The sequence below is a fragment of the Leptinotarsa decemlineata genome, unplaced genomic scaffold, assembly GCF_025532065.1.
Source record: "Leptinotarsa decemlineata unplaced genomic scaffold, Ldec_3_MD MMD2_tig00026328_RagTag_RagTag, whole genome shotgun sequence".
Lineage (NCBI taxonomy): Eukaryota > Metazoa > Arthropoda > Insecta > Coleoptera > Chrysomelidae > Leptinotarsa > Leptinotarsa decemlineata.
Window position 1 is genome coordinate 4161343 of NW_027412688.1, and position 12560 is coordinate 4173902.

A 12560-nucleotide genomic window follows, 5' to 3' on the forward strand; every position below is an offset into this window, starting at 1 on the left:
TACTGTAGTTTTTTCCCATCACCAAATCGTTATTTTCAACACCTAGACACGTGTTTCGATCACCAAGTGATCATCTTCAAAGAGGAAGATTAAAACTAAGAACTAGTGCGAGCTAATCCTATTTATGCTATAAAGGTAACTCGTACAGGTAAACCATCCAGGCGTATCAACCATAAAGGTATATCAACCTAAATTAATTTTACAATTTTGCCTTATCTATTATTTTACAATATATGTAAATTTGTAAAATTAATTTAGGTTGGTATACCTGTATGGTTGGTACGCCTGGATGGTTTACCTGTATGAGTCACCTTTATAGCATAAATATGATTAACTCGCACTAGTTATTAGTTTTAATCTTCCTCTTTGAAGATGATTACTTGGTGATCGAAACACGTGTCGAGGTGTTAAAAATACCGATTTGGTGTTGTGAAAAAACTCCAGTAATATTCATTACTACACCAAAGGTTCCAAACAGTGCATCATAACCATTAATGTAATCATCAATAACTATCAACTGAATCAAGATAGTTTCAATAATTCAATCCAATTCAGTTTATTGTCCCATGGAAACAATAAATGCCTATGATTAGGGACTAACTGCAAAGTTTTTCGAAATAATAGAAATAAGATATTTTACAATGAATACAACATATTTTGAAAAAAAAAATGACAATGAAATACAGTGAAATATGAAGGTTACAGAAAATACGTGGAAACGAATTGAAGTGCAATAGAAATAAAATGCAGACTATGAAGTTCCACTATCTAATTAGTTTTTTTTTCAATAGATACTTGAAGTTTGTAATGGACTATTGCTTCCTTATTTTCTCTGGAATTGAATTATATATAATCATTCCATCGTGATATATGGACTTTTTTCCAAAATATTTTTGTACCTATCTTGATTTTCTACAGTAATATGATTTATATTGTGGCGTGATTATGAAAATGTCTGGCTGGCCGGCTCAGATTGATTGAAATAGGCAATTTCACCTTCTTGTTACAACTCACGAATTTATCTTCCGAAGGAAATACAGAATCACTCTGAAACCAGAAATCGTGCTGAATTTATCATCCCCAAACACACCACAGCTTGTATCACTCGAAGTTTCATATATAATTCAGTTGTCCTCTATAATGCACTTCCCAGTGAGTTCAGACACTACAAGCTACATAACTTCAAGAATAAACTGAAGCTGCACTTGATATTAGCTGGATAGTTCATTTGGCTACCGTTAATGCTCTTTTTTGTGATATGTTATTGTAGTTTTTTCTGTCTACTATTTCATTTTTATTGTTTTGTATAACTTTAAAATATTCTTTCATGAGTTAACTTTTTGAAATTTTGTCTATAATTGTGTCCTATCAACTAGGTAAAGTTGAAAAACAGCCAAAGCTGAACTTCGCCTTTCATCGTTATTTATCCTTTTGTATGTTATTACTCTTATCGATGAATAAAGTCGATTATTATTATTATTGTTAAATCCGATAATATGTGGACTGTACCCGGAAATGTATACAAGAAGAAAGTTGATGAATTGCAAAACGAGAATTGCAGAACACACAAGAAGTTTTGAAGTTAAAAAAATCAATTCCACCTATGCATGCCACTTTTCAGAGAACAACCATGATTTTGGTACATAAAATCAAAACCAAACCTGTTAAAAATTCTGAAAATGAACATTGGAAATCTCTCAAATTCCTTATTTAGCGACCAGCAAGATATCATTCACTTACCATTATTCAACTAGTAATCATTTAATTAGGAGAAACGATTGCTAATACCCACTCATTATTCGAAGTTTCCAAGGGATCAGTAATGTACCACAGTTACTTTTTCTCAATATCTACCTGTTTTTCTGAAATAACTATCATTACCTAGAGTGATTTAATGTACCAGTTCAACTGAAGAAGCTATTTGTGGTGAAATGCGTCTTGAATGGGAATTACAGTGTGATCTCACAGGTTACTTCAGTTTCTATCAAATTATGTGAAGGATTGCCTTATAATTGTTGAAGAGAACTGGCAGTTTTTCAAAGCTACCAAGATGGCTATTGCTTAAGAATTGAAAAACATGAAGCTTTGGGGAAGAGTCACCAGGTCTCTAATTTTGCAGAACCAACAACTGATAGGATAGTTTGAAACAATCTCGATTTCACGATCCTATTTAAAGGTGTGAGTGTTGTCGACTTGCAAGAATTCATAGAAAAAATTGAAGATACAAGATTGCTAAATGAAACAACTCCTATTTCAAAAACTACTGGAGTTTCCCTATACCAAACTGTTATTTTCAACACTTCGATACCTGTTTCGTATTGTATAGTGTTTCGTAATGTATTGAAGATGATATTATGAGGAAAAAAAAGTTTACGCTAAGATTGAACGAAATTTCGACTTTTGAAAACGACGAAATATGTCTTAGTTACGTACCACCAATATACGAACAACTTTCGAAAGATTTCGAAGGAACTAGGTATGAAGGTTGCATTTAAAACACTACAGAGCCTTGTAGGAAACCCAATAGGCAAAGTCGAGAATTCTAAAAAGGCTGGAATTTATCAAACTGAATGTAAGGACTGCGATGCAAAATATTATGGACAGACAAAAATATCTATCGAAATAAGATATAAGAAACACTTGGCACACCTAAAATATTGATGACCAGCAAAATCAGCAGTCGCCCATCATATTTTACAACAAAACCATTCCGTTGACTTTAGTTCATTATGATTAGTTGAACAAGTTAACAACAACATGCATCTGGATGCCTAAGAGAGTGTAGAAATAAGTAAACATAATAATACTATGAATAAAGATGGTGGACCAATACCTAATAGTATATTATATAACTTGTTGAAATAAGAGTTTAATTATCAGATTTACCTAACTATCACACAAGGACATATTGAAAGATTAATTTAGGACTAGTAAACATTGTACGTATTTTTAGTAATGAAAATGATTGCTTGGTGATCGAAACACGTGTCGAAGTACTAAAATAACGGTTTGGTGTAGTGATAAAACTCCAGTAATATTCATTACTACACCAAACAGTGCAGTGCAGCAAACAGATTGATGAACTGAAGGGTTCAATATCATTTAACGAAGTACAACAGTGGTTAAGTATATCTTGATTGACGAGAATTACTGTACCGAATTCAGAGACGTTCAACTCACCAACAACTACATTAGCATATCGTGTTGTAGTAAGCAGGAAAGTTTTGAAAATTCAAAATTATTGGAAATTTTTTACAAAAGATCAGGAAAAACTGGGAAATCCAATAAAGACCGGTAACGTATCTTACAGAAATTACCCTCATGAGTCTAATAATCAAACAACCGGCAGGCCGAAAGCAATCATGCATTATACTTTATATTCGTGAAGCAGTTCACAAAACCACGAATACCTATTTCTCGAACATATTTTGAATACATAAATATTGTCATGATATATCTATCAATAATTTGATTTCATCACTTCCATTTTGTGAGTGCTTTGTATCATAGTTTTTTCCACACAAGATGTCAAGTCTCAGAAAATGAAGATACTGATCGACTAATTTCTTTGCTTCTCGGATGTTGTGACCGTCAGAATCACTCTGTTGACTCAAGTATGCTGCGCTTCTAATCAAGTAAATGAAGTTTTACAATTCCTTCTTGACCAGTGCTGACTCCGCACCTGATATTCGCGTCTTTCATTGTTTGAGTCGTTTTTCCTTCACATCATTAGAGCGTGGAAGGGATGAGGTTAATAAGCGATTAGATGGAGCAGTTGTGGCCAGGGGGTGCCACTTGTAATATAATTAATTCTATGTGCGTGCATTTGAAATATAATGCGTGTGTACATTCAATTATGTACTCGTCGTATTTTGTTCTCCTCGTACCAGATTTTTACAGTCTAGACTAATTGGTAATGCTACGGCTATTCATATACGGGTTTATTTTTTATATTTAATTTTCGTTCAATTGTTCTTTTGAGTAGACATATGAGTAGGGAGATTTTGTACCTTGAAAACAAATATTTATATTCTCTCAACATTCTCAAGATATTTGGATCGGAATTCTGAATCGGAAAATATATTTTACCGAGAAGAGAATAATGAAATTATGTGTCCTGATGAAAAAATTATACAATAATAATAATATAATAATAAAAAGGTTTATTCACGAATTTTTACAAACTAAATTTCACAAATACACAGTTATACAATATATAGATACAGCATATAAATAGAGGGTATATAATAAAAATAGGTATATAATGGAATTGATTTGTGAATAAACAAGTGCAAAATCACTGAAACGGTCATTAGGCTGCTTGTGCGTGATATTCAAACTGCCAAAAATGAACTTTGTCACAATAGTGTGTTTTGGCATCATATTTGGTAGGTATAAGTATTTTGTCATATTCAGTATAATGTCACAATCATGTGTTTGGGTCATATTCGGTATATTGTCACTTTCGGATTTGCTTCATTTCAAAAAATTATAAAACAAGGTACGCTCATTTTCCATTATCCATAACTGAAGCTTACTTTTATGATAATGAAAGCTTGAAATATTTTCAAGGTCTTCTGGTATCAACGACCATAATCTGGGCGCGACATAATTTGTGTTCCTTTGGCCAATAGATTTTTCACTTCGAGAAAAAAACAATTCATCATTTCTTCTCGTATTGTGAGTATGCTTATGATACTTCAGTATTATTTCTTCTTTCTTTAAAAATACAAGAATTTTTTGACAGAAAAGCTGACGATCATCCATTATTTGAGTTTATTTATACAGACTTTCAGAAGAATAGCTGATATTTTATTGAGAAATTATTTTCAAAATCCATTTCTGTAATACGTTGATCTTGTCTACGAAACAGTCTCTGACACCACCCCATCCCAAAATTCCATATGTCAATTCTGATTGTGCCAATGCGAAATAAACTGTTTTAAGGTATTTAGGATCTGAAAATGCTTTCAAATATTTGAATTTTGGAAGTATTTCTCGAATTTCATCCGAAAGATGCTTCATTTGAAGGTCCCATCTGAAATGCCGATCTATCATTATTTCAAGGTATTTTATGGATTGGGCTTCAGACATTTTTGAATCTAGACCAACATCAATATCTCCCAAATGTGGCAATCCTGATGAATAGGAACAGAATGATTAATAACAGCTCTTATTTGAGTTGACAGTAAGTTTATTGTACTGAAGCCATTTACCTTCAGTACAATAGCATTAGTTCTGTAGTATCATCTGCAGAACTGATGATTTTCCCCAAACTATCTATAATAAAGAGACTATTTAAGTATAGAAAAAAGAGTACTGGTCCCAGAACAGACCCTTGTGGAACACCATAAGTTATTTTTCTAGGACTGCTACAAATCTCATCAATTCGCACCTGTTGTGTCCGTTCTGACATATAATCTTTTGATATATCATAGGCATTTCCTCTAATCCCATAATATTTCAATTTATTCAGTAACTTTTGGCTGACTAACTGTATCGGAGGCTTTCGAGAGGTCAAGAAAGATACTTATTGTTGGCACTGGTTTATCTAGGGAATCATAAATTGATGTTGTAAATTTGTAAATAGTATCTTCCGTTGATTTTCCCTCTCGAAAACCAAATTGATTTTCAGACAAAAGGTTGAATTCATTCAGGAAATTTGTGAGTCTGGATTTTATAACATGTTCCATAGTTTTTGAAATATTAAAATCATTGCATGGGAATCACACACTGGAAAAACTGTGAAAAAGTTAACCGTGTATCTTACATGATACCCGTTTCTTTAAAGAAAATGTCTTCTTAACTGTTTTATAAAATTTACAAATTATACATTAGATCAGTTTGGGACCCTTACTTCGTGAGCCTGGATTTTATAACATGTTCTATAGTTTTTGAAATATTGAAATCATTGCATGGGAATCACACACTGGAAAAACTGTGAAAAAGTTAACCGTATATCTTACGTGATACCCATTTCTTTGAAGGAAATGTCTTCTCAACTGTTTTATAAAATTTACAAATTATACATTAGATCAGTTTGGAACCCTTACTTTGTGAGTCTGGATTTTATAACATGTTCCATAGTTTTTGAAATATTGAAATCATTGCATGGGAATCACACATTGGAAAAACTGTGAAAAAGTTAACCGTATATCTTTCGTGATACCCGTTTCTTTGAAGAAAATGTCTTCTTAACTGTTTTATGAAATTTACAAATCATACATTAGATCAGTTTGGAACCCTTACTTTGTGAGTCTGGATTTTATAACATGTTCCATAGTTTTTGAAATATTGAAATCATTGCATGGGAATCACACATTGGAAAAACTGTGAAAAAGTTAACCGTATATCTTTCGTGATACCCGTTTCTTTGAAGAAAATGTCTTCTTAACTGTTTTATGAAATTTACAAATTATACATTAGATCAGTTTGGAACCCTTACTTTGTGAGTCTGGATTTTATAACATGTTCTATAGTTTTTGAAATATTGAAATCATTGCATGGGAATCACACATTGGAAAAACTGTGAAAAAGTTAACCGTATATCTTACGTGATACCCGTTTCTTTGAAGAAAATGTCTCCTTAACTGTTTTATAAAATTCATAAATTATACATTAGATCAGTTTGGAATCCTTACTTTGTGAGTCTGGATTTTATAACATGTTCCATAGTTTTTGAAATATTGAATTCATTGCATGGGAAGTACACATTGGAAAAACTGTGAAAAAGTTAACCGTATATCTTACGTGATACCCGTTTCTTTGAAGAAAATCTCTTCTTAACTGTTTTATAAAATTCACAAATTATACATTAGATCAGTTTGGAATCCTTACTTTGTGAGTCTGGATTTTATAACATGTTCCATAGTTTTTGAAATATTGAAATCATTGCATGGGAATAACACATTGGAAAAACTGTGAAAAATTTAACCGTATATCTTACGTGATACCCGTTTCCTTGAAGAAAATGTCTTCTTAACTGTTTTATAAAATTTGCAAACTATTCATTAGACCAATATTTGAGTATGGCTGCGCCAGTTGGGAATCCTTACTTTGCCAAAGACAAATTATCGTTTGAGTACCTATACCCAAAGGCGTTGGATATGAAGTTGTTCCCCCAACTCCCTGACCCATCATATAATCGACTTCTTCATCCGATCGTCAATTACTAGGTGATTTTCGAATTTATATGCCTTATATGCCTCTTACCAACAAACTGAAAATGTTTCTTTAACACGCTTTTATTAGCTTCACCTGTATGTATGTATGTTTGTTTGTCACTTTGTTTGTAACTCCAGAATTATCGAAATTATTGCTTGATCTATTCGCGGGCAGATGGCATTATACGTAACCTCCTTGTTATAATTCGAACTCACTTCACGTGCATTTTTCATTTGAAAAAAGTATATTTTTTCAACACACTTTTATTAGCTTCACCTGTATTTATGTATGTATGTTTGTTTGTTTGTTTGTTTGTAACTTTCTTTTTCATTTCTCATATTTATTCCCGTTTGAATACTCGGGATCTGTATTTGACAGAATTATCGATATTATCGCTTGATCTATTCGCGGCCAGATGGCGCTGTACGTACCTACTTGATATAATTCGAAATCACTTTACATGTATTTTTTCATTTGGAAAAACGTATATTTTTTCAACACGCTTTTATTAGCTTCACCTGTATATATGTATGTATGTTTGTTTGTAACTCTTTTCTTCATTTCTCATATTTATTTCCGTTTGAATGCTCTGGATCTGTATTTGACAGAATTATCGACATTACTGCTTCATCTATTCGCGGGCAGAGGGCGCTGTCTGTAACTTCCTTGATATAATTCGAACTCACTTCACACTTATTTTTTCATTTGAAAAAGCATATTTTTTCAACACGCTTTTATTAGCTTCACCTCTATGTATGTATGTATGTTTGTTTGTTTGTTTGTAACTCTCATTTTAATTTCTCATATTTATTCTTGTTTGAGTGTTTGGGATGTGTATTTGACAGAATTATGGCCATTATTGCTTGATCTATTCGCGGGCAGATGGCGCTGTACGTAACCTAATTGTTATCAATGAATGGAATAATATGGTATGGAAAAAGGCCTATTTCAAACATTTCATTGGGACAATATTTTTATTGATATTATTAATAAACAATTTGTAAATGAGAAGTACATCGTTGAAATGGCACTGCAGAGATGAATTTATTAAATTTAAAAAAGTTATACACTCACCGACTGAATTATAATTTTTCATTTATCCTATGGAAGTATTTCGGTCTATTCGAGTTGAAGGTATATCATAGGAGTGAATGAGGTGTTTGGAAATCTCTAGTATTTCACTAGAGAAAACCTAGTAATGTCAACGATTTTTCAACTATTTCTTCAATTCAACTCTTGAAGTTTCTGCAAGTTTTTGCATACTGAGCGTTCTGAATACCTACTCTGAAATATTTCCTTCAATTTTCGGAAAGATTTCATTGTTTATTCCTTTCAAGATAAATATTGTATGATATTTTCATATGTAGGTCAACTCTAGGCTTGCCATCACATATACCGAATATTTGGTTCACAGAGGAATTTGAAAACAGAAGAAGCTATCAATTTCCTCATTCTGACTTTCATAAACGACCAATAATTCACAGAACTCCGATGCAAATAACTCTTTCGCTGAAAAATTTATGATTCTTCTGATATTTCAGGATCTCTTTGAAGAATAAAATTTCCAATAACTCAATCCCGCTAAGAACATGAGTTCAATGATATTTATTGAGAATGGGGAGTTGTTTATTTATGCCACAGAATTCTTCTGAAAACGTTATTCTGTTCGTTCATATTTCATGTCTTTGAAGTGGCCAGTTTATTTATACAGCTCTATAATTTTTTCAGTGAACCATATTCGAAGGGAAAGAAAATAAACAGTTACGGAAATTCGAATATATATTGAACATGTTTGCTTTTTCATATTTTTCCTCAAACTCAAATCAATAATTGAAGCGACGGTTTTTATTGACTCAATTGATTTTCTCTCCAATTTCATTTTCAAACGTGTTCTTCAAACTGATGAGGTGATTAGCCGAAAAACCGCGAAATACGCCATTGAGAATAATAGTATTTCATGTTGAAACTATTTCACATTGAGGTTGTTTCAAAAGTTTTGTCTGTTTTTATGAGTGTACTTTGAACTGAAATATCTTGATGAATACTCCTTCAATTCGATCGAAATATCTGTCATTTGAATTAGTGCACTTCAATTAATTACGAAAGCATGAAAATTGGGTGATTGGGATTCGATGCTATGGCATTGATTTTCTATAGTAACACATGGGACTCTACTTATGCAAAAGCACAATCTGATTGAACATTATATTCTCGTAGCTGAATTTTAGTGTAAACATCGACAATACAAAACTCCTATTCTTCTCATCAACAATAAGAGACCAACCACTAGAGGGAAACATTTTCATACATACCACCAATTTCCAAACACCTATAATTTATTCTTGTCCACGTATAAAGAAAACAGATACAATAAAATATCTGGGTGTGATGCTTGACCAACATGTACGCTGAGACAAACATATAGATTTTCTCGTGAAATGATCCAGAAAACTTATTTTTAAATTCTACCAAATCAGAAAATGAATGAACATTTATTACTGATGACATACAATGCATTAGCTAAATCAGATAAAAGGTACTGTATTATTGTTTGGGGTGGGTTGAAAAAAACGCAATCTTCGAGTAATACCAAACACATTGCTTGAAATAGTATTGAAGAAAGATAAAATACATTATCCAATTAATAGCTTATATAAGGAGGCTAGTTTATTCAATATCGGAAAAATATACACCTCTTACTGTGTGCTATGGACGTTGAAATAGCCTCTCACATATCTGACACATATACACGACACGCGAGCCAAATCTGAGAGAACAATTAGTGTTCCTTTTTGTAACAATATACAGGGTGTTAATTAGGTATGTACCATAAATTCAACAGACGATTCTCTAGGTAATTTTAAGACGAAATGCTCATACAAACATGGGTTCGCAAATCCTTCGTTCTCATGATACAGGGTGTTAAAATAAAAATAAAAAAATAGTTATTCGTAAATATCTTAAATATCCTTTACCTGATTTTGTTGTAATTTGGCAATGCTTTGCTTTAGAGATGTCAAGGAGGGAATTATTGAGATCATTAGCATAGATTAAAAATAACAAAGGTCCAAGAATTGAGCTTTGGGGAACTCCATGCTCAACAATGAGAGATTGGCTCTGAGTTGTGTTGATGATTTCACTCTGGGATCGATCAGTTGAGTATGATTCCATCAAATTCAATGCTACACCCCTTATACCATATCGCTCAAGCTTAATTAATAAAAGGTCATGATTTACACAATCAAAGGCCCGAGAAAAGTCAATAAATAGCCCACAAATTTGGGCTTTTTCATCCTAGGCTGTTATTACATTTTCTTGAAAATTATATAAAACAGTTTCAGTACTTATGCCATTTGTGAAACCATGTTGACTTGAAGATAGCAACTTATTCATAGTTAAAAATGAAAGCAGTTGATTTCTCACATTTAGTTCTAGTATCTAATATATTCAAGCTTGGTAAAGCTTGATAGAAGCCTTATTCCTCTGTAGTTTTCAGTGCAGTGCATAAACTGGGTTTATGAGGCCAGACTTGAGTTTGTCTGGGAAAATCCCTATTTCTACTGACGAATTTATCAAAAAAGCCATGGGATACCCCAGTTCTTGACCACATTCCTTAATAAGATTATAAGATCATGACCACATGAATACGTGTTTTTCAGGTTATGAATCAAATCTAATACCTCAAATTCAGCAATTGGGGAGAAAATAGTGAACTTGAACAAATGGGTATAATTTTTTGCGTAAATTCAAGATCATAGAATCCATCAACTTCAGGGTATGTTTGGGGGCAGAGCTCCATATATGAGAAAAATACTCCAAAGGGGGTCTGATCTGAGCTTTGTGAAGCATCAACAGTTGCTGAAGTGTGTATAGTGGAAGTAGGAGGGTGCACTTAAAGTTGCTGCTACTCCTGTCTTCTTCGCTCTCTTTCTCCTCTTGGCTTCAGCGCCGCAAATGCGCTTACGCCTTACGCCTTGGCCTTTGTATTACATCACGAGGTGATCTGCTATGTCCAGCCTCATTCCAAGCGGTAGATTGGGGTGAACATTTCTGTTCATTCCCAGTCACCATCTTAGATGTTTTAGTTGTTTCTGTTTTTGTGTTTGTTTCATTCATGTGTGTTCCCACGAGTAGCAAGGGAAGAGTTAGTCATCTCTGGCGAAGCCCCGCATTACCAGAGGTAGGCTGATTACAATGAGGTTTCGCGCAACAGCTCTTGATTCTCCATGTTTCTCGATCGCGTTATTCCAAATATGGGTGACATGCTGTAATAATAATAATAAGAATGAAAAGTCTTCTCAAAACGTCCGTTTCCATTGCCAGGATTGTCATCGGTAGGCAAATCATCATTATGGTCCGCACCACCTTGCCTCTGACCCCTCCGAGCGTATCGATTGTGGGGGCCCTTCCTTAATTATTGGGAACCAAGTGTTGGGTCCGCAGTCGCGTGATGGATATAGAGGTTCCTGACACAAGGTGCAGGGCCTACCGCGAGGCGCCCGAGACCCTAATGCACTTACTATCAGCATGTCCAGCGTATGAGGTCCCGGCCTATATCGATCGACATAACGCGGCCCTGAGAGTGCTATATTACCATCAATGGCACTCTTACGGTATTGACGAGACACCGGTGTTGCCCTACGCTCCGGGGGATATTGAATCCGTTGTGGGGAACGAGAAGTGCCGAATTTATTGGAACTATTCGTTCCCCACCCTCAGGCTCATACAAGCTAATAAGCCTGATGGGTTCCTTCTCGACCACCAGATCAAAACGATATTTATCGTGGAGTTTTCAGCTCCTGGCGAGACGAATATCTTCAGAAAAGAGGAGGAAAAACGCATTAAATATCGAGATTTTCTCTTCGAACTCCGCAGACTCTATCCAGATCACTCTGTCAAGATGGTTGTTCTGATTATTGGAGTCCTTGGTGGAATGATGTCTTCTCTACTCTCGAATCTCAAAATCATACCGGCTTGACGCACTAAGGCAGAAATCTTAGCCGCACAGATGCAGAAGGCTGTCATTCTTGGCTCACTGCGCTTGCTCAGGGCACTTGATTCTCGAACCCAATGATCACTTACCCCACGGTGTGAAGAGTGGTCATTGGTTGATAATGCTGACGCGCCCTCCCGAATGTATCGGGGATTCGGGGGATAGGGCCTGACCAGCGCCTGAAACGTCTTTATTATTTTCCGTATACAGTACATCTATACTATTTTTTTAAGTTAGAAAATAAAGGAAAAAGTTCATTTTTTCCAACGAAGCAATCACTCACTTCATCAGGAATATATTCTTCCACCTGTTGATCTTTCTCTCCAAAAGCCATATTTATGATCGCTCAAGATGTTTGGAGGTTAAAATTTTGTAAGTAGGTTTGTTTTATGTTCCAAATGTG